This window comes from Lampetra fluviatilis, chromosome 14, assembly GCF_964198595.1.
Source record: "Lampetra fluviatilis chromosome 14, kcLamFluv1.1, whole genome shotgun sequence".
Classification (NCBI taxonomy): Eukaryota; Metazoa; Chordata; class Hyperoartia; order Petromyzontiformes; family Petromyzontidae; genus Lampetra; species Lampetra fluviatilis.
This window is the reverse complement of record NC_136288.1, coordinates 12,649,016-12,667,341: the sequence shown is the minus strand read 5'-3', so window position 1 is coordinate 12,667,341 and position 18,326 is coordinate 12,649,016. Positions and strand designations below refer to the sequence as shown.

Here is an 18,326-nt window from a genome sequence, read left to right as displayed (position 1 = left end):
TGTATACCTGGCGAGGGAGTTAACATCTCCTAGCCACCGTGATGATGATGGGAGAGAGAGACACGCAAACTGCAAATATACAGCAGGCGTTAGGGTCTGGATTGAACCCACGAACCTCCTGTATAACAAGCGAGGGAGTTAACATCTCCTAGCCACCGTGATGATGATGAGAGAGAGAGACACGCAAACTCCAAATATACAGCAGGCATCAGGGTTGGGATCGAACCCACGAACCTCCTGTATACCTGGCGAGGGAGTTAACATCTCCTAGCCACCGTGATGATGATGAGAGAGAGAGACACGCAAACTGCAAATATACAGCAGGCGTCAGGGTCTGGATTGAACCCACGAACCTCCTGTATAACAAGCGAGGGAGTTAACATCTCCTAGCCACCGTGATGATGATGAGAGAGAGAGACACGCAAACTCCAAATATACAGCAGGCATCAGGGTCAGGATCGAACCCACGAACCTCCTGTATACCTGGCGAGGGAGTTAACATCTCCTAGCCACCGTGGCAAAACGACACGTGCAGCAGCAGCAGCGCGGGCAATGAGCCGTGCGCATGACCGGCTGTGTGAGCGCGCATGCCTCGTGAGTTTGTTCAACAGTTCAAACAACGACGGCACGTCCATTACATCATCACCATCATCACCGTCATCCTCGCACATTTTCCGTAGCACGAAAGCCGCACGAAGCAGGTGTGGGAGCGTGTGAACAATACAGAGGTTGCCATATCTGTCGTTGCGTCATGGGTAACCTTCGTGTTTGCGGCATTACGCCAGAGAGAGAGTGTGTGTGTGCGGGTGTGGGCGACGTGGATTCTAGCGAGGGACAGGTGCGCGTACAAAAGGCAGGGGAAGGGCGTGTTAGATCCGCTAATAAGCCATTTATACCGCACTCCGCGCAATTGACGCTGCAATAATGTGGGGGGGGGGGAGACACGCGTACCGACGTAGGACTTGAAGGCACGTGTTGCGGGCAAGTTCGTAGCAATAACAAAATGTGCCTTCATGTACGAAACGCCAGCGAGAGTCAAAACAGCGGCAAAACGTTTGCAAACGTTGAGCCAACGCTTTGCACCAACGTCGTTGATCCAAGGTCAACGAACGTTTTGGCCCAACGTTGCACGCTTACTTTTTTCTATTTATGGCGGTCATCTAATGCTCGCAATGTGTAACGACTTTGGATTTGATTGCGAAACAATGGCACATATTGGAAAGAGAAAATGCAAAACGGGGGGGGGGGGGCGGGGCGAAGGGGGGCGTGGGGGGAGGTACAAGACGAAGAAGGGGGTGGTAAGGTTAAGAGGAGGAGGAGGAGATGGAGAGACGTTGACGTGGACTAAGTAGCGAACTTTGGTTAACGCTGCCGTACAGTGAGCGGGGTTGTGAAAGGGACTCCGCGTCGATGCGACCCATTGATGTCGGCGATTACGCTCACGCGACACGCATCGAATCGCGTGTGGGGCTATAAGCAGAGGTGCGGACTCGAGTCACGTGACTTGGACTCGAGTCAGACTCGAGTCATGAATTTGATGACTTGCGACTCGACTTGGACTTGCATAACAATGACTTTGTCCCACCTATGAGATGTGGACTCGAGTCATGTGACTTGGACTCGAGTCAGACTCGAGTCATGAATTTGATGACTTGCGACTCGACTTGGACTTGCATAACAATGACTTTGTCCCACCTATGAGATGTGGACTCGAGTCATGTGACTTGGACTCGAGTCAGATTCGAGTCATGAATTTTATGACTTGCGACTCGACTTGGACTTGCATAACAATGACTTTGTCCCACCTATGAGATGTGGACTCGAGTCATGTGACTTGGACTCGAGTCAGACTCGAGTCATGAATTTGATGACTTGCGACTCGACTTGGACTTGCATAACAATGACTTTGTCCCACCTATGAGATGTGGACTCGAGTCATGTGACTTGGACTCGAGTCAGACTCGAGTCATGAATTTGATGACTTGCGACTCGACTTGGACTTGCATAACAATGACTTTGTCCCACCTATGAGATGTGGACTCGAGTCATGTGACTTGGACTCGAGTCAGACTCGAGTCATGAATTTGATGACTTGCGACTCGACTTGGACTTGCATAACAATGACTTTGTCCCACCTCTGGCTATAAGCCTCGCCCGTCTTGCGACGCCTATCTGGGCCATGCCGTAATTGGTTCGCGTTACCAGTGCAGCGACTCGAGGCGCTAACAAATCACCGCAATGCCCCCCCCCCTCGCCCGCCACCACCCAAAGTTTCGAGCGTTAATTGAGTCGCCGTTGGTAAGGTTGGGTGGGTGGGTGGTGGGGGAGGCAGGGGGGGGGAAGGTGGTGAATCGTCACACCCCTAATCAGCAATAAACATTGCGCCTCCTTTTCATGACAACATGTTTGCCATTTCGCGAGCAATCAAGTGCCCTTCTATGTTCCTCCCCCGTAGCAAGAAGACGTACCGACGACCGCTAAGAGGCATTCAGTGACCGTGTCCGCACCGTCGTTTTGTGGTTGTTGTTGTTGTTGTTGTTCGTAAAGTCGGCCTGCTAATAGAGCTCCTGGCATAGATGCACACGTCCCATCAGCCAGACCGAACCCGCGGCAAATTATAGGTGGCAAGCAATCCGGCTCCTAACGAGGCACCCGCGTATCACCGCGAAACAACACGACGTACCGAACAAGCCACGCACAGATGCCTCGAAGGTGGGAAAGAGGAAGTTGAAGTGGAATGGGCGTGCAGCGGGCGGGGGTGGAGATGGAGGTGGGGGGGTGGAGGTGTGGGGGTGGAGGTGGGGGGTGGAGGTGGGGGGTGGAGGTGGGGGGGTGGAGGTGTGGGGGTGGAGGTGGGGGGGTGGAGGTGGGGGGTGGAGGTGGGGGGTGGAGGTGGGGGGGTGGAGGTGTGGGGGTGGAGGTGGGGGGGTGGAGGTGGGGGGGGTGGAGGTGGGGGGGTGGAGGTGGGGGGACTGGAGGTGGGGGGGTGGAGGTGGGGGGGTGGAGGTGGGGGGGTGGAGGTGGGGGAGTGAGGTGGGGGGGTGGAGGTGGGGGGGTGGAGGTGGGGGAGTGAGGTGGGGGGGTGGAGGTGGGGGGGTGGAGGTGGGGGGTGGAGGTGGGGGGAGTGGAGGTGGGGGGGTGGAGGTGGGGGGGGTGGAGGTGGGGGGTGGAGGTGGGGGGGGTGGAGGTGGAGGGGTGGAGGTGGGGGGTGGAGGTGGGGGGGGTGGAGGTGGGGGGGTGGAGGTGGGGGGGTGGAGGTGGGGGGGTGGAGGTGGGGGAGTGAGGTGGGGGTGGATGTGGGGGGGTGGAGATGGGGGAGTGAGGTGGGGGGGTGGAGGTGGGGGGGTGGAGGTGGGGGGTGGAGGTGGGGGGGGGGGGTGGAGGTGGGGTGTGGGGGGGGTGGAGGTGGGGGGGTGGAGGTGGGGGGTGGAGGTGGGGGGGGGGTGGAGGTGGGGGGGTGGAGGTGGGGGGTGGAGGTGGGGGGGGTGGAGGTGGGGGGGTGGAGGTGGGGGGGTGGAGGTGGGGGAGTGAGGTGGGGGGTGGAGGTGGGGGGGTGGAGATGGGGGAGTGAGGTGGGGGGGTGGAGGTGGGGGGGTGGAGGTGGGGGGACTGGAGGTGGGGGGGTGGAGGTGGGGGGGTGGAGGTGGGGGGGTGGAGGTGGGGGAGTGAGGTGGGGGGGTGGAGGTGGGGGGGTGGAGGTGGGGGAGTGAGGTGGGGGGGTGGAGGTGGGGGGGTGGAGGTGGGGGGTGGAGGTGGGGGGAGTGGAGGTGGGGGGGTGGAGGTGGGGGGGGTGGAGGTGGGGGGTGGAGGTGGGGGGGGTGGAGGTGGAGGGGTGGAGGTGGGGGGTGGAGGTGGGGGGGGTGGAGGTGGGGGGGTGGAGGTGGGGGGGTGGAGGTGGGGGGGTGGAGGTGGGGGAGTGAGGTGGGGGTGGATGTGGGGGGGTGGAGATGGGGGAGTGAGGTGGGGGGGTGGAGGTGGGGGGGTGGAGGTGGGGGGTGGAGGTGGGGGGGGGGGTGGAGGTGGGGTGTGGGGGGGGTGGAGGTGGGGGGGTGGAGGTGGGGGGTGGAGGTGGGGGGGGGGTGGAGGTGGGGGGGTGGAGGTGGGGGGTGGAGGTGGGGGGGGTGGAGGTGGGGGGGTGGAGGTGGGGGGGTGGAGGTGGGGGAGTGAGGTGGGGGGTGGAGGTGGGGGGGTGGAGATGGGGGAGTGAGGTGGGGGGGTGGAGGTGGGGGGGTGGAGGTGGGGGGTGGAGGTGGGGGGGGGTGGAGGTGGGGGGTGGGGGAGGTGGGGGGGTAGTTTTATCCTCACAGCGGTACCCCGGGGTACCAAATAATACAAAATGGGCCGAGGCAATTAAATATGTTTTATTTCTGGGACAATATTTTTCCAGGGCTGTTACTTAACTCCGCCACCGGGGTACCAATAAATCCGAAATAGGTGCTACACTCCGCGATGTCCAAACGCAGCGAGGACGATTGCGCCGAAACTCCGAAAGCTCGCGGTACGCACCGTAGTGGTGGTGCATCGTGTACAGCTCGTCGAGACGAGTCGATTGCCGCATCGCCGACCATCAACAGACTAAACATAACTGCATCACGGACATTATGCGAGAGCCGGGGTACCGCCATAAGGTTCCGTTGGTGGAGGGCACGGAAGAGGGGATGGGGGGGGTGAGCGAGTCACGTGTATGGACGAAATATTCGCTTCGGAGTGAATCCAAGGGGGCTTAGTCCTCCCTCGCCCCCTTGCTAACTCGTGACAACGGGAATCGATTGTCCGCCTTGTCACGATTGTGCGGCGATTACGAGGAAGAGGAACCAGAAAAGAAAACCAGGACAGGGCGCGGCAGTCGTGGAGACTCGCGAAAACGCCTCGGCGCGTTGAGGTTCAGCACCTTGGAGAGCGACCGCCACATCAGCAGTCTGTAATTGGCACCAGCGGCGCTATCAGACTTAGCGCGGGCCTCGGTCAGGTTTGATTGTATCCGTTAAGGTCCGAATCTTAGAGGTGTCATGCTCAAATGAGCAGCAGTGAGGCGGTGCTCATCTCTGCTGTTCACAGACCCGAGCTAATAGTGGGAATTCCACCATCTTATGACGGGGCCGAGTCACTCTGTAAGACGGGCAAAGGTTAGTTTCCCCACGAAATGGTACTTGTTTTTATCGACTCTCAAAGGATGGTGAGCTGAGTGAACCCCACTCGTGCCTCACAGCAATAAGGACCTGGGTTCTATTACCAACTCGGACACGTTTGTGTGGAGTTTGTGTGGAGTTTGTGTGCCCTCCCCCTGATCCACGTTGGTTTCCTCTCGGGTTTTTTTCCGGTTTCCTCGCATAGCTGAAAACAAAACAATAACCCATAGATTGGGACTGGTTATAATTATTGGTCGAACATTTCAATGCTGAAAAATGACCAACAAGTTAGTCAATTGGGATTAGACTTAGCAACATCGCCCCATGCTGCGACACTTTCCAGGAACCTCCTGAACTAGACTCTTGAGACTCAGCGAGGCCCTCCTGGCTTTACAAGAGTAATCATAATCGAAATGAGGGGAACAATAACAACTCGGATTTGAACTCGCAGCTTTCCGATTGCAAGATGATTGCTCTTCCTCTGAGCCACGTGACCTGTCACGTGTTATCTACACATACTACGATAGTCGAAATGAACATATAATAGCAATTCTATTTTTGTTATCTTAACCATCATTATTATTATTAGTATCTGTCGGCGGAATGTCAGCGGAACACTGGATATTTGTGACGTTATATCAAGCAGCCCACATCATTATGGACACGTTCAACTCCGTGTGTTCCCATATTCGTATTCTGTACAGGGGAGCGGTAGTGTAGCGGTTAGCGTGCTGCACTATGAAGCCGGCAGCCCAAGTTTAATTCCACCAACCCCAGTGACGATTATCTGAGCCGGTCCCGGGCCTCCCCTAGGTCGACTCAGCCTCAAACGAGTACCTGGTGCGGTGTGTAAATATCGCCACTAAGGAGACGTTGGCGGCCGGGCGTGGTGCTGGCCACCCACCTCCGCGTGTGCCGTGCCGGCCTTCATAGGTGCTCGTTCACGGCACTTGCCTGAAAAGTATGTTAAGGCTATGCGGGGGATCTTTACATTTATCTTTGTTCTAGTATATACATAAACGAGCGCGCGGCTGGAGGAGGAACAACCGCCTGCTTGTAAACATGCCAAGTGGCGCAGTCGTGCTGAAGCTTTCCGAGCACGATGCTATCAGAATAATGGCCATGCTCAGGGAAAGCATCCAGTTGGCATTCAAGCCTTGTAAGCATGACGAGCAAGCCTGTTTACACGTGGCATGCCACGGCGAGGGGAGCAGAATCACCGATATAATGCAGTGTCCTTCACTCGTTTGCAGAGGAGGGAGGGGAATTTTCGCCGATGAGACATTAGCGTGAGGGCCGCCACACATTTGAAGCCATTGGCTTTGACAGAACGATGAGATGTGGGGTGTTTTCACATTTGTGTATTTTCGGGGGCGGCCAGTCGCCCGCGGGCCTTGCAAGGAAGAACACGGCTATAATGTACGGGGGGAAATAACTAGAAAGGAATGGGAAATACTGGGAAATAAGAGGAGCAGGATGGAAAAGTATCGGGAAAATGGGAGCAGAGAGGTCAGTAGGGATGAGGAGAGGGAGGATGAGGAGGCTACATGGGGGCATTGATGCTGCTGCACGGAGTGGGGTGTCTGTTTTCACAGTGGGTGGGGAGAGGGGAGGGGTTCAGAGCGGAGGTGGTTACACACAAGTCACGTTAGTGGGAGGGCTGTTGGCGAGCAATTATTATTATTATTATTGAGTTTGATTCCTGACCACGACTAACATCTGTTGACGATCGATATCACCAGCGCGGTATGGCCAAACAACCGCCGTGGCCTTCACAGCGACCTTCATCCAGCAGTGGATTGACGAAGGGCTGCAAATGATGACAAGGGTCAATGTGACGCTACGACCATCACATCAGCTCTGGCCTCGGCCGGGCTTGCTTAGTAGCTCGGTAGGGCACCTCACCAGCTGAGCAAACAAAGTGCGAGCCTTGGGTCTGGCTTCGTGGCCAAATGGCTGTCTTTGTCAAGCGAGCGATGAACGCGATGGCCGCCTCCTCTTGCCGCTTATTATTTTATGACCGCGCGCTGCCGAGACGGCGTCTAATGAAGATTCCTCCCCCCCCACCCACCCACCACCACATTCTCTGTTCTCACAGTCGCTGCTTTCGATCGTCCGATTCTAAGACAATGAGAGGCAGACTGGGCGGGAGAGGTTAGGGGGGTGGGGGGGGTAGAGGAGTGGTGGGGGGCTGGAGGGGTAGGAGGCTATTGGGGCGGGGGAGTGGGGAGCTGGCGGGGAGGGGTGAGGAGTGGGGTGGTGTGGGGCTGGAGGGGTGGGCGGGTGGAGGGGTGGGGGGTGGTGGGGTGAGGGCTGGAGGGGTGGGGGGTGGTGGGGTAGAGTGGTGGGGGGCTGGAGGGGTGGGGGTGGGAGGTGGAGGGGTGGGGGTGTAGGGGTGGGGGTGGAGGGGTGGGGGGTGGTGGGGTGGAGGGGTGGGGGGATGGAGGGATGGGGGGGTGGAGGGGTGGGGGGGTGGAGGGATTGGGGTGGGGGGTGGGGGTGAGGGTTGGAGTAGTGGGGGGTTGGAGGGGGTGGAAGAGTAGGGGGTGGGGGTTGGAGAGGTGGGGGGCGGGTGGGTTGGGGTGGATGGGTGGAAGGGTGGGGGGTGGGGAGGTGGAGTGGTGGGGGGCTGGAGGGGTGGGGGGTGTGGGGTGGAGGGATGGGGGAGTGGAAGGGTGAGGGGTGGAGGGTTGGGGTGGGGGTTGGGGGGTGGGGAGGCGGAGTGGTGGGGGGCTGGAGAGGTGGGGGCTGGAGGGGTGGGGGCTGGAGGGGTGGGGGGGTGGGGGGGTGGAGCGGTGGGGGGTGGATGGATGAGGGGTGGGGGCTGGAGGGGTTGGTGGGTGGGGGTCTTCGCTTTGCCTCCGTGAACTGAGCTTCCACCTCTGCTCATCTCATCACAACTCCGCACCCCACGGCTCGCTGCTCGGGCATCTCCGGCCACGGCAGAGTGGCGCGCCACGCGGTAATTAGGCAGCAATTTGCGTCCTGGCTCTGGGAAGAAGACGCCCGCTGTAGTTAATCTCCCTTCATAGAAAGAAAGAAAAAAATCTGAGATTTTATAATGATAATAATATATTTCTTGAATCCGCGCGACACATTACTCACTCGATCGTTTTGTCCCCCGGTGTCTATTTCCCAATCACGACTCTCTCTCTCTCTCGCTCGCTCCTTTCTTCCGTCTCCTCGTATTCTCGTGTCTATATTATCTCTCTCTGTCTCGTTCCTCTGCTTCTTCTTCTTCCCTCACTCGGATCACAACGAACATCTTCCTTAGAGACCCTTCAATTCGCACCGGAACGCGCGTGCCGATTGTTCGTTATCGTGGTCCTGTTTTTTCTGCTTTTGATTTGTTGAAAACTAGACAGGACATGAATGAATAAATAAAATACAACAACAACAGCTAAATCCTCACTCCAGTGAACAATGTCATACTTACGACCTTAGCAGTGAGGTACAAGTAATAAAAAAACACAACACATCTATCAAATACGCTGCCCCAAAGAAGAAACATTACATAGCAGTCGACGTTTCGGATTAGTGGTTTAGATGGTATAATTGATGAGCGTGAGTGTCAGTGATGGTACTGATTATAACTCGACAACACCTGCGTTGTGGCCGAAACGTCGTGAGAATTATTTTATAGTTGTTTAATTTTTATTATTTTATTACTTCCCTTCTACGTGACTTTACCGAAAGAACCAAGAAGAAAAATCATCATTCACGATCCGACGGTGGAGGTGCCGGGATTCTCTCTTCCACGACGATCGTGGACCACGCTGATACCGCGCTCGAACGCGACACGGCACGAAGATCAATGAATCGCCCAACTGCGACTGTGGAGAAGTGCACACCATCAAGCACATCGCCGATGAATGCACCATCCATGCACATCCCGGCGGTTTCGCTGAAATCCACACTGCGTCAACCCCACATTGTTGGACTGGATGAGGAACCTTTGCATTAATTTATGACGATCTTTAAGAAAACATTAAAACTGTTTTTCTTGGTTCTTTCGGTAAAGTCACGAATAATTTTGCACCTGAGGACGGCTGCTTGCGTTGTGGCCGAAACGTCGTGAGAATTATTTTATAAAATTTAATTTTTATTATTTTATTATTTTCCTTCTACGTGACTTTACCGAAAGAACCAAGGAGATGAATCCCTGCAGTCATGAAAGCTTTAAATCGAAAATTAAAACTGTTGCTTTTCACGATGCCATGCGAACGAAGAAGGGGAGTCACGACTGGTTGGCTCGCTGGTGGCTGGTGGGTGAGGCTCGGTTTGTGTGAGGACACTCAATTCGGTCGGCTGGTTCATTCGACTTCGGCTTTTATTGTGAGTGCCCAGCGCCGCTTCGCCACTCACATCCCGCCACGCACTCATTGCCCCCCCTACCTGCCCCCCATTGAAATGCACCACAGCCTTCGCAACGCGTTTGTCCACCACTAATTTTTTTTTTGCTGGATATGAGCTGCACCACTCCAGCCAAAACGGGTTAATTGAGTGTGAAAATATTGTGGAGTGGGCAAGGGGGGGTGGGCGGTGCGGGGAACGGCTTCATAGCCGTGGACGCGTTGTGCCTCCGAGTTCAATCGCGTGAGCCTTTGCCGCTCGCCGTTGCTGTTGAAGAGGATTCTGTCGCGGAAGAAATCTCGCGGCTCTGGGAGGGGAGACACTTCACCAGGAGATGGGGACAATTAAGTGGCTGGGGTGGGGGATGCGGGGCCCGTAAGAGGGAGGTGACCCCACTCCGTGCGGCGATGGTTGTTAAATTCGAGCAGTGTGTTCCTTCACTAATTTTCAGATGGGGGAGAGGGTGGGGTGGTCACTTTCGCTGATAAGACATCATCGGTGTTGAGGGCCGCCGCACCATTTGAAACCATTGTGGGTTTGACAGCAGCATGACGGTGATGTTGATGGGTGGGCTGTTGACACGTGCTGCGTATCGGCCGGGTGGCTGCACGTCAGGGCCCGCACTAAAGGTCAACAGGGTCAACCGGCAGACCGCGGGCCTTGCAGTGAACACTGAATGAGAGAATTGATGCCTTTTAACTCATTGAACGTATCAGCCGCCCGTTTGATGTGACGCCACAATATCCGGTGTCCCGGTGACTCTCAGCCTTCTGTATGGGATAGAGTGTTGCGCCCTCGCACGCACGTGTTGTCTCCGGTCCCTCCCTCCCCCCCGACACATACAATAAACACTCACGAATTGTCTGAAAATATCTTAATGCGTAGAGCACTGCAGAGCAATCGATGACGCCGGCTCATCACCTGGCAAGCCTTGCAGCTTGTGCCCGTGGCTCCTCGGGGATTGCGAGATGCAGTTTGCGCGAACGACGCTATATCATACTCATCATTAGATTTAGAATATTATTATTAATATGATTATTATTCGTAGTAGAAGTAATTCTGTAAGCGCAGACGATGCCGGCACATTTTAAATGTTGCGACTCCATTAGCCGCATCGGACGCTGCGCCGCAGGACTTCTCTATGGGACAGACTGAGCTCGTATTGCAGCCAATGCGACTCGGAGCTCAGTTATGTTTTTCTCGTGCGCAATCATTGCCTCTGATCACGGTTGGAGGTGGTGGGGGAGGGGGCGAAAGCGAACACGATCGAACAAATAAAAGAACCATCACGGGGTACGCGAAGATCAATAACAGCACACGGACTGGGTGCAGGTGCAGAAGCCGAACTGTGCATTTCTGAGGTCGGAGTGATTGGATATGGTGGAGGGAGGGAGCGAGGGGAGGGAAGGAGGGGAGGGAGGGAGGGAGGGGAGGGGCGGGAGGGAGGGAGGGAGGGGAGGGAAGGAGGGGAGGGAGGGAGGGAGGGAGGGGAGGGAGAGAGGGGGGGTTCAGATCCTCTTGACGACAGCGCAAGCTTCCTTCTATCGTTTCCACTCCCGATGGCCTGCGTGGCAACATCTCAAAGTAAAGCCTCACTCTCATTCCACTGTGACTCGGCAACAGCAGCAGCAGCAGCACTCTCGCTTGACAGAACAACAACAAGAAAGATTAACTTCACGGTGCGGTTTATCGTAATGAGTTTATCAATCAACCTAACGGATGTGCCAACTCGTTGCTGGAACACAACGCACATGGAACGCAGCGACGGCCGTGCCACGTGCAGCGCTTCCTGGATGATCGTGGTGATGATGGATATCTGTGAAAAGAGCTTTATCAAACTAAAAGGGTTTTCCCCCTTTTTTCTGGCAACAAAACTGACACCTTTTGCAAGGAATAATGTTTACATTAACCACAATACTTGCAGTCAAATGCAAACAAAAAACAATACTCTGATAATTCATGCATTGTCCTTGAAACTGATTGGTCCACACCAGAGACAGCTTTCTTTGGAGCCTAGTCTCATATGGTGTTCGACCAGATGACGCCAAAAAGCGCACAGTTCAAAGACAACGCACTATCAGAGTAATGAGAGCTCGGGTCAGCAGCTACATCATGGGACCTCCTTTGCCAGTACCAAAATATACTAATAGGGTTTTTCCCCTTTTTTTCCTGGCAACAAAACTGCAAGTATTGTGGTTAATGTAAACATGATTCCTTGTAAAAGGTGTCAGTTTTGTTGCCAGAAAAAGGGTAAAAAACATATTAGTATATTTTGGTACTGGCAAAGGAGGTCCCATGATGAAAGAGCTTCATCGTTCATCTGATTCCTCCAGTATAAATAAAGATTCCGATTCTAAACTCTCACGAAGGTAAAATTTCGATTTAAAGCTTTCGTGACTGCAGGGATTCATCTTCTTGGTTCTTTCGGTAAAGTTACGTGACTTTACCGAAAGAACCAAGAAGATCTCACGAAGGTTATTCAACATGAACCGATTCGGGGGTACGAGGTGCCGCTGCTTTCAAGGAATGTTTGTGTTTGTTTTAGGAATCTACTGGACATCTGCGAAAAAGAGCTTTACAGCTAATCGGATGCCTCTAAGTATGAATGAATACAGATTCTGATTCTGATGACTCAAGGACAATGCCAACATTTCGGACCTACATCTATAGACGTTTTAAAAGATGTTGGTAATCGTTACGGTAAAATCATTAAGTAATTCGATATTGTTTCCCCTCTGAGCAAAGCGTGTTGCCAAATGATGGCTTAGTTTCACGTGCAAATAACTGGTCCAACTTTCTTGATAGGCGAGAGAGATGCCCAGAGACTTCCGCGACGCCGGATGACCTCGCGCCGAGACGGTGATGGCACCTGAAGTTGTGTGCAACGCGCCGAACCCCTTGACCTATCGATATGCTTATTCGATAAATTCGCCGTGTGTACGATTGCGGTGATGGTGAGAGTTCGACCTTCGAGTACAACTGCCACCCTCTCCCCCTCCCCATCCGTGTATCACCTCTTTGCGTGAGTTAAATGTGAATTTGAACACCGAAGTTTTGAGAAAATAAAATGCGCAACTTGCATCCCATGACAGAATACCACACTTTGGCTGTTTGATTGTTTCAATAGGTGGCATCAATTTTTAATATTATTATCCTTATAAGTTATTTTCACCTATCAATAGCTTCCACCAACATGCCCTCTCTCAGTTGTGTTATGGTTGTGTGTGTGAATGGGCATCGTGTCGCGAGACAAATATTATTTCTGTTCGGAACACTCGCAATGAGCAGTGTCAAAAACGCAAACAAAAGCGTCCCCCCGGAATTTGACATCAAAGAACTACTTTTGAGGTTCACTTCAAAAGACCAATTAACGGACACTAAGGTGCCGCATCTTTCAAACGCGTGTCCGTTGCTTCGGAAGCTAAACATTTACTTGCAGTGTATCGGAGCTGGCGTAAGCCGAATTACGAGAGAGAAAACGACTGTAATATCACAATCGTGAGTTCGGTCATCGGCGACCAAGGCCCAAAGCCATACATTCACTCTACTTGACGACCCAATTATAGCATGCGCGGCCTGAAACGTTGACACGAGAGCCAGAAATCTCAGCGGTGCCCATGCGCAGTGCCTGTGACCTCTCCGTAGGCACCGGGCCACCGGACGCGCTATTATTGTCGTGTACCCATTGTACTTGCGGGCAAGAGGGTGGGGGATGAGAAGTCCCGTGACCTTTTTTTGACAGAGCCGGCGCTGGTCGTTCCACCAACGCAAGCTCCTCTAATCCCCATTCTCGCGAGCTATTTAGGTGGGCACACCGAGGTACGATGCGCTATTTCCGCCACCGCTGCTGTTGCTGTTATTCATGCTCCTGCTGCTGCTGCTGCTGCTCTTGCTACAGCTACTGCTGGTGACACGACCAAACGGAACATCTTAAAAAACATGCGTGTTCGGTACAGCGTTGTTAACGCCTGCGAGACTTCTTGGGACATTAAACAAAAGACCTGCAGAGATGAGATACTGGCACTCGAAATGTATTGCTAACAGAAGCCTACTGCTGCATCTAAGCTGAACCCAAAGAGTCACCAACGTAGAATTACGAAAAATGTTTGCACATTGACGACAACTTGATGATGATGCAGGCAGTGATGAGAAGGAAACTGGCACTATTTGAACACCACATGAAGGATGGACAACAACAGGACATTTTGAAGTGTTGTTGTTGTTCGGAAGCATGGAAGGAACTGGAAAGAGAGGAAGACCTAAACAGATAATGACTTGACGACTACGTAAGAGACCCGTGCCAGCAAGATGTGGGCCACTACTTAAGCAGATTCACACAAGAGACAGAGGAAAGTGTAAACAAATGGCGTGGATCGTGATGCTGATGTTGATGACTGCTGCTGTTATTGCTGCTGCTGCTGTTACTTGTTGAGTGAGCTGCGTGGCGATTCTCAAGAGCTGATGAGCTGTGACTTTCATTTGGTGAGCTGTGTGGTGGGAGTCTCAGTTGGTGTGGTGGGAGTCTCAGTTGGTGTGGTGGGAGTCTCAGTGTGATGTGGTGGGACCGTCTCAGTTGGTGTGGTGGGAGTCTGAGTTGATGTAGTGGGAGTCTCAGTTGATGTGGTGGGACCGTCTCAGTTGGTGTGGTGGGAGTCTCAGTTAATGTGGTGGGACCGTCTCAGCTTGGTGTGGTGGGAGTCTCAGTGTGATGTGGTGGGAGTCTCAGTTGATGTGGTGGGACCGTCTCAGTTGGTGTGGTGGGAGTCTCAGTTGATGTGGTGGGACCGTCTCAGCTTGGTGTGGTGGGAGTCTGAGTTGGTGTGGTGGGAGTCTCAGTTGGTGTGGTGGGAGTCTCAGTGTGATGTGGTGGGACCGTCTCAGTTGGTGTGGTGGGAGTCTCAGTTGGTGTGGTGGGAGTCTCAGTGTGGTGTGGTGGGACCGTCTCAGTTGGTGTGGTGGGAGTCTCAGTTGATGTGGTCGGAGTCTGAGTTGGTGTGGTAGGAGTCTCAGTTGGTGTGGTGGGAGTCTCAGTTGATGTGGTGGGAGTCTCAGTTGGTGTGGTGGGAGTCTCAGTTGATGTGGTGGGAGTCTGAGTTGGTGTGGTAGGAGTCTCAGTTGGTGTGGTGGGAGTCTCAGTTGATGTGGTGGGAGTCTGAGTTGATGTGGTGGGAGTCTCAGTTGGTGTGGTGGGAGTCTCAGTGTGGTGTGGTGGGAGTCTCAGTGTGGTGTGGTGGGACCGTCTCAGTTGGTGTGGTGGGAGTCTCAGTTGATGTGGTGGGAGTCTGAGTTGGTGTGGTAGGAGTCTCAGTTGGTGTGGTGGGAGTCTCAGTTGATGTGGTGGGAGTCTCAGTTGATGTGGTGGGAGTCTCAGTTGGTGTGGTGGGAGTCTCAGTTGATGTGGTGGGAGTCTGAGTTGGTGTGGTGGGAGTCTCAGTTGATGTGGTGGGAGTCTGAGTTGATGTGGTGGGAGTCTCAGTTGGTGTGGTGGGAGTCTCAGTTGATGTGGTGGGAGTCTGAGTTGATGTGGTGGGAGTCTCAGTGTGATGTGGTGGGAGTCTAAGTTGGTGTGGTGGGCTGTGTTGAGTCTGCAGCGCTTTGCTGTCTTGTGCATTAAGCGCCCTTGCAGAAGGACTTTCCATACAGATAAGTGCTAAAGTGCTGTTTGGCGTCATATCAATAAGCAAATAGGGCTCGGGCAAGATAACTTCCACAGCTTTATTTATACAAACCACCCCTCACTCTCCCCGCACGTTAAGAGAAACAAAATCATCCCCGCATAGCCTACACAGACTCCTTGGGGCAAGCGCTGTTAGCGAGCGCCTATTAAGGCCCGCACGACACACGAGGGGGTGGGTGGCCAGCACCGCGCCCGGCCGCCTTTGTCTCCCTCCTGGCGATGTTTACACATCGCAACAGATGACTCATTTGAGGCTGAGTCGACCTTGGGGGTGGCCCGGGACCGGTTGAGCTAATCTGCGCTGTAATTTGTCGTGAGCGGGAATTGAGCTCGGGTCGCCGGGTTCGTAGCGCAGCGCGCTAACCGCTGCACCACCCCTCCCCACGCTCACTAACACACGCACACATATAACAGAGGTCACAAGCTTATTTATTTAATTTAAGTGACACAAATGGGTTGAGGGGGGGGAATGCAAAACGTTGGGAGTTTTGGTTTTTTTCAGCAGCCTTGGTTCAACGCAATGCAAACTTCGGAGTGCTTTTGACATTCGCCATCTCATCAACAATGCCAGAATCGATTGAATAACCAAACTACTGCCGGATGATGTTCACCGTACGGGCGAGTGCCCTCTGCGTTAGGAGCACGAGGAGGAGGAGGATTGGCCGGTGTCTATTTTGTTTGTTTATATTCTGCACACTCACTTCCGCTCGTGCTTATTTTTAGTGCAGTGGAAATCTTTTTTTGTTGTTGTTGTTGTAGGTGCGAATGGCTTTTCAGAAGAAGCCCTCTGACGATAGAACTTTGTTCTGCAGACGAAACGGATCGTGATGCCCCGCGAAGGGTTATATTCATATTATCATTTACATGACATGACCCCAGGAATAAAGTTAGGAGAGGATTGGGCGGAGATGGGAATGACCCAAATATGCCCACTGAAAAATAATCCTGTTACATTATGTACGTTGGTGAACATAGCGGCATCGACTGGCTGTCTAGGGTCTACTAGTTACGCGAAGCGGCGATGCGTTCCTGAAAAGTGCCGCATCAAGCGAAATGCAATGCCCCCATAAATGAATGTGTCGAGAGCGTCTGGCGAGACGAGGCGTACCCACGTCTTACTCTTACGCGCACCACGCGGTGAGATGGCTGGGCAAATCACTGATACTGTATCACTCCGCGAACTGCACTGCATCACTGCACCGCTCAGCCACGCAGCTCAAGAAAGTAGTTCGTCGTCGACCGTTCATGAACCGCGCTATCACGGGGCACTCATTCCGCCTTATAACGGTGCGCAATCCTCATCATGCGAAGTGTCCAAAAGTGGAAGAGCCGTGTTATCGCAAACGCGAGTTATCGTGTGAGCGCCGCGCGTTAGGCAAGGACTTACCGTCCAGTGGGCTTTTGCGAATTGATTTGAACTCGGTAATCGGTGCGTCTAACGCTACCTCCAGATCGATGTCCCTTCTTGAAATTCTATTGCGAGCTGTTTGGCATTGCGTGATGCTCCCGCGGTCAACATTGCCTCTGCACATTTGTCGGAAAATTCGCTCGCTTCGCATTGTTATCAAAGCACCCAGAAATGTGTGACAGTCTCGTTTCATCAAAATCATCATGTCATAGTTTTATCGCGTTGTCTCATCCGCACTCACTGCGGGTCGCAACAACACGCTCAATAACTCACCCAGCCACTCACTCTGACTCACCCACTTACTCACCCGCCCGTCACACACTCACCCACTCATTCATTTAACAACTCACTCACCCACTCACCCGCTCTCTCAATCACTCCCTCTGACTCACCCTGTCACTCACTCTGACTCACCCTGTTACTCACCCACTCACTCACCCGCCCGCTCACACACTCACCCACTCAGACGAACACAGTCACTCACTCACCCACTCATTCATTTAACAACTCACTCATCCACTCACCTGCTCTCTCAATCACTCCCTCTGACTCACCCTGTCACTCCCTCTGACTCACCCTGTCATTCATTCACTCACTCACTCACTCACCTGCCCGCTCACACACTCACCTACTCAGACGAACACAGTCACTCACTCACCCACTCATTCATTTAACAACTCACTCACCCACTCACCCGCTCTCTCAATCACTCCCTCTGACTCACCCTGTCACTCACTCACTCACTCACCCGCCCGCTCACACACCCACTCAGACGCACACAGTCACTCACTCACCCACTCATTCATTTAACAACTCACTCACCCACTCACCCGCTCTCTCAATCACTCCCTCTGACTCACCCTGTCACTCCCTCTGACTCACCCTGTCACTCACTCACTCACCTGCCCGCTCACACACTCACCTACTCAGACGAACACAGTCACTCACTCACCCACTCATTCATTTAACAACTCACTCACCCACTCACCCGCTCTCTCAATCACTCCCTCTGACTCACCCTGTCACTCACTCACTCACTCACCCGCCCGCTCACACACCCACTCAGACGTACACAGTCACTCACTCACCCACTCATTCATTTAACAACTCACTCACCCACTCACCCGCTCTCTCAATCACTCCCTCTGACTCACCCTGTCACTCACTCACCACACTGCATCTCACAGCGCTCCTCCTTCTTCTGCTTCTTCCTCGCACTGCTCCTTTCTTTCTAGAATCCCTTCTTCACATCGCATCCACTCATCTCCAAGTTCTTATTATTATTATAAACTTACTCAAATTGAGAAAGGTGTTCACCCTTTATTTTAGCACAACTTTCATAGTGCTATTTTCTTTGGGTCTTTCGGTAAAGTCACGTAGATAGGTTCAAGGAAAATTATAACAAAAAATATCAATTCCTGCAGTCACGAAAGCTTTAAGTCAACATTTAATCGTGTTATTTGTTGATGGCCGCTTGGAGTTTTTGGGGCATTTGGGCCCTGTGCTCAGCAACCGTCCTGTTTAAAAAAAAACAACGTATTTACATCTCGAAGCGGGGTGCAGTACGGTTTCACGTGGGCCTAATGGGCCACAGTTTAGTAAGCACAACAACAACTTCTTGGTTCTTTCGGTAAAGTCACGTAGAAGGGAAGTAATAAAATAATAAAAATAAAACATAATAAAACAATTCTCACGACGTTTCGGCCACAACGCAAGCAGCCATCCTCAGGCGAAGAATGAAACACTCCAAGCTTGGAGC

At 53.4% G+C, this 18,326-nt stretch overlaps 1 protein-coding gene across 1 annotated transcript in view; it reads left to right on the top strand.

Annotated features, from left to right (window-relative positions):
• The window catches only part of ADCY8 (adenylate cyclase 8), a 93,844-nt gene that overhangs the window by 10,287 nt on the left and 65,231 nt on the right, over positions 1-18,326 (top strand). The window lies entirely within an intron of this gene.